Below are 5,961 nucleotides of genomic sequence, written 5' to 3'. Positions count from 1 at the left end.
CAGTGATGAATTATGTCTTGAACACGATTTCTGATAATCATGCTTTCCACAAAAGTAAGTTGTTCGATAATTTAACTCGAGAAAACGCCGCCATTTTCTTGGATATCTAGTAGCGTACAGTGAAACTTCATCAACACGCTTACGTTTTAATTAACGCAAAGTAAAGATTGATGTTTTGAATCAAGAAAATTGAAATAAATCTTATTTAATTAAAAGAAAATTGAATGAAGTAATCAAATTGATTTATTAAATTTGTTTCATTGTTTTTAATATGGGAAAGTGCTTTTCTAAATAATAACTTTTCAAATTTAATCAGGGAACATAAAAAAACGAGAAGTTGACGTACAAGATTTACAATTTAAATGTAAATTGATCATGCCGACATTTCATAGACATCACAAATAATGGATACTTATCATATAAATTAAACACGGTGCATTATTCCCATGAGAAATAGACATAATGTACACAAACCATATGAAAGAAGTAGTATGTATATTTACCATAATAGATAAACATATTTATTTACAATATGAAATTCACATAATATATATGCACCATATGAAACAGACATAATCAATATTTACAATATAAAATGCACATGATATATATATATCTATGTACCATGTAAAAAAGATATATTATGTTTTTTTCCACATGAAATAGACATAAACTATATGAAATTAACATAATGTTTAATAGTATATGATGTAGGCATGATAAAATTTTATCATATCAAATAGGCATAATATGTATTGATATATAAAAAAACACATCATGTATATTTTCCATATGAAATAAGCATAATTATATATACCATATTAAATAGGAATAATATATACTTATCATATGAAATAGATCTTCTGTATATTTGCCATATTAAGTAGCCATGCTTATTTTCAATATGAAATAGATACAATAAGTATTTACTATTGAAAAATACCTATTATATACTTATCATGCAAACATGTATAATTTATATTTACCATATAAAAATATGTTTGTTTTCCATATTTAATAAATAAATATATATATATATATATACATATATATATATATACATTATGAAATTGACATAAAGCATATTTACTATATAAAATAGAAATACTGTTTATTTTCCATATTAAATAAACATAATATGTACTTATCATATTAAATGTACATAATCTATATTTACCATATGAAATACACATAATATATATTTATCATGTAGAAATATTCATTATATACATATACTATATGAAATAGACATAGTATATATTTATCATATGAATTAGGCATAATATATACTTACCATATGAAATAGACATTATACATATTTACCATATATAAGAGGCATAACATTTATTGATCATATGAACTCAACATAATATATATTTACCATATTAAATAGACATTATATATATTTACCATATCAAGTAGACAAAAACTATATTTACCATATAAAATAGACATAATATATACTTACCATATGTTATAGATATTATATTTATTGACGATATGAAATATACATACTATATATTTACCATATGTATACTTAATAATTACTATATGAAAAAGACATACTATATACAATGCATAATGTGTATTTACCATATGAAATGCACATAATGTATATTTACTATATAAATAGACATACTGTATGGTATTGTATTAACTACCATATATTTACCATGTGAAATAACCCATAAAATAGATTTACTAAATGAAATATAAGTAATGTGTGTTTACAATATTAAATAGACATAATGTATATATACTGAATAAAATACACATAATATATACTTATCGTACGATAAAAACAACGTATATTTACCATAAGAAATATGTTTCGTATGTTTATCATATTAAATATACATAACGTATATTTTACAATATAGAATAACCACAACGTATACTTAATATATGAAATAGACAGAATGCTTGGTTTTTATATTAAACTGACAGATTTTTACTAACGATATAAAATAGTCGTCATGTATTTTTACCATATGGATAGTAATATTGTATATTTACATATGGAATAAAACATATATATATTTACCATATAAAACAGAGACAATATATATTTACCAGATAAAATAGTCATGATGTATATTTTTCATATGATGAGTATTTATTTCCAAATCATTCACCAATGGAAAAGTAAGTAAATAGATGACTAAAATCGATTAATCGATGCCTACATCCAGTCTCGAAAGACAAATAATACCTCTTGATGGAGCAGTTCCGAGTTGTTTTGTGAGGCAAGTGTTGCGTAATACTCCACAACACCTCTTTTGAATCGGCACTGTTTGATTTCAGTGGCAAGGAAATGTTCAGGAGGACTGGAAAAAATATCGATATAAACGGAGAGTACATACACCACCTGGAAGTCCCAAATTCTCAACCATTAACCGGGTTCAACATTGCTTAAATTCGCTGGAACCGGTGTGTTAACGTGACTATACCGTACTTTGACAAACATAATCTAGTAATATTACTGCTATAACTACTGCTACTAGTATTATTAATGCTTCTACTATAACATTCTGCAATGCTTATACATCTACTATATTTAATACTAATTCCATTTCTTATCTTATGATAACAATCCAATATGTTAGGATTATAAACCTGCCTATATATTACCTCTATGATTTATTACGAGCCAACTTAAACTTCAAAATAGAAATAGGACTACAAAAATTACAGGAATCCAAAGAAAAGTTAAACTTTCAGAAAACCCACCAGTGTAGATGCCGCTTCTAAAGTATATTGGCAACAGTATCTGATGGTACTCTGCAAGCTGCATGTGAAAGGACAAGGAAGGTGGAATTACAAAATTGAACCGCATCATCCAGAGCTTTATCCAAATATTTCAAATTGCACTGAAAGTTTGCATAAGCCTTTGTCAATCAAATTAGTCGAGAAACTTAAATGTCTTAATCACAAAAGAGAAAGTAATTCCTTAAAAAATATGTTGTACTGGTAATCTAATGTATTGGTTGCCAGTAAGCCACCAATATTAGTTCATAATATCCAGAGTCAACAATCACTTATGATTTCGTTATATACTCTTAGTGAGTTGATAATTATAACGATAATGATAATGTTAAAAATGATGATAATAATGCTAATAATATACTAATGTTTCTTAATAATAATAATAATAATAATTACGGAAAAAAGGAAAGGAAATGATAAAATAAAAAAGAAACAGCTGCACGGATGATTTATAAGGATTAAAAATAATGAAACTAACAAAAACACTTAGACATAGTTAAGAAAAGAAGAACCCTAAAAAGAGAAACTAAATCCTAAATAACGGATGCACAAAATGATGCAATTAGAACAACCACATCACAGCATGGTCGACAAGACACTAGGAAACAGTAAATTCAGATTTTCCCGAGAAAAGACGAACCAATGAGCCACATATAATCAAACATACCTAAAAAATATAAAAATTGACACAGTCAAGTTGGAAGACTACACGCGTGGAATTATGCAGAGAACTGCATCTTGAATACTCAGACAAATTGTACATGCATATACCAGAAGTAATACCTGAAAATGGAACTAACAAAATATTTTACGACATTGGTATACAAACAGAAAAACTCATCCAAGCAAAAAGACCGGAAGTCGTAATAGTGTAAAAGTAGGAAAAGCCCCGCCAAATTGGAGATGTTGCCGTTCTAGCAGAGCATAAAGTAAAGATCAAGGAGACAGAGAAGCATGTTAAACACACGGAGCTAGGAAGAGAGCCCACGGGGGTACGGAAGATAAAGAAGATAATAAGCACTAGAACAATACCGCCAAAATCTGAAAAACGAACTGGGAAGCCTGCCATAATCGTATGGCTGAAAAGACAGATTACAATATTAAAAACTGCTGACATATAAAGAACACCCTTAAATCCGACGGATAACACTCATGAGCTACAGGCGAAAACGGGACGTATACAGCGTGGAACGATGAAATTATAACCATAGAAAAATTTCCGTTTTCTTTTTTTTGGTGCAGCCAATTTACTATTTGGCCAGTTGTGTACAAATCTCAAGAGAGATAGAAGCCTTCTATCAAGTCTGAAAATGACACAATGCTCAACAAGCGAAATCCGATTTGTACCGCTGTACAACTCATGTTCTCTATTGATTTAAGTTATGACAACAGGACCATTTCCACCACCCTCAATATGACAATCCTGACAGTTCAACGCTTGCGGGCACATCTACACTAAGATTTCAACCAATATTATGGTTTTGGGTTTGGTTTCAATAAAGGGCCACATCCTTTTACCCTACATCTTCGAAGTCGCCTGGAAAGTCAACACCAAAGTGTACGTGGATACACTGAAGATTGTTAGTATACACTTGTGCAATCATATGGCAACTGCCATAACCTGTGGCAGAAGGACGCGGCACTGGCCTACACCTCCAAAGGCTTCGCTTCAGAAGGAGTGCTAAGGCTTTGTACCCACCCTTCACTGCCCTCTCCTTCCCCAACCTGAACTCTTTGGACTACTCTCTTTCGTCATACGTCGAGAACATTACCAACATGATCTTCCACGACATGAAAGCCATTCTGATCATCACAATTTGCCGAGTATTCGCCGATCTCCCGCCGGTGCACGTAGAAAAAGGAATGTGCCTTGTTCCCTACCCGTATCGAGCTTGTAATTGATTCTAAAGGGAGCTACATTTAATAGCTCTACTACATAATCAAGTTACCTGAATTGATTTTTTTCAATAAACTTTTAAAATAAGGCTGGAGTTATGCTTCCTTTACGGCGACAATTTAATCGTTTCACCCTGTAGAACTTTCTACAAATCTAAAACATTACATAGAATTATGAGAACTACAACTGGAAAACTATATAATTGCATGTTTTTACTAGGGTTATCATGACGCGGTGCAACAAAGAAACAGGGGAGAGGGTAAAAAAACACTGAATGGGCACGAAGAGGATTGAGACCTTGAGAAAGCTTATTGCCACCTAAATTCCACTGAAGATCAATGGTTGCAACCTAAGTAGAAATTAATGGTAAACCGGTAATGCGATAACGGAAACTAATTTAATAATGGTTTTCCAAGTAATTGATGAACACTGGAAATCCGGGAATACTTTTTGTCACTCAGACTCTTGGGAACCCATGTTGATCTGAGAAGAAAGCTTTGAGAACAACATTGGAAAACTGATATTAATATGTGTAGAAACTTCTTATCATCAGGCACAATGCGTTCAACTCAACCGACTTTATGTGAATAGAAAGGCAGAGAAAGTGAGGTAGTTTGTATAGAAGATTGTGTTAACGGCACAAAAATGAATGAATATAAGTAATGCAAAAAATTGAAAGGAAAATTAAATGTAATATATAAAATGTAATCTTATATAAGAGCATGCATGAAAACTCTTTGTGAGTACAAATAATAATAAACATAGTCATGGCATGGACGAATACAAAAACGCGCACGACAGGATTTCTCAAGCATGGAACCAAGAGTGCATAAAGATACAAGTGAATATTACAAATTTGAATGAAAAAAAAAACACTGAGAACAGAAGAGCTAAGCTGACAGTTGACATAACATATTTAACGGAGATTAATACGAAGAGGCATTTTCAAAGAGCTTCCCAATCATCACCACTGTTCATATCAGCTATGATACCCTTATAAAATATATTACGGAAATGCCGAGCCGGATCCAAGTTTTCTAATACAGCCCAGAGAATGAACAATGTATATGAACGGCTTGACACTTTTGTGCAGATAAGTATAGGCATGGACTCTAAAAAAAAGAACCGGAATTTTCAGCCAAGATAGTTACACAGAATTTAGAATGAAAAGTGCTCACTCAAAGCTATTGCAAAAAAGACAACTGAATTCAATGGGAGGTACGAAACTACCTAACTAACAGGGGGCGCGAAGACTACACGGTTATTACACTAAAGTAAATTGTAGCAATCTGGATGCA

The sequence above is a fragment of the Euprymna scolopes genome, chromosome 10 (assembly GCF_053919585.1).
Source record: "Euprymna scolopes isolate OS-2025 chromosome 10, ASM5391958v1, whole genome shotgun sequence".
NCBI classification, from domain to species: Eukaryota; Metazoa; Mollusca; class Cephalopoda; order Sepiida; family Sepiolidae; genus Euprymna; species Euprymna scolopes.
The sequence above is the reverse complement of the archived record's forward strand: the minus strand, read 5'-3'. Positions refer to the sequence as shown.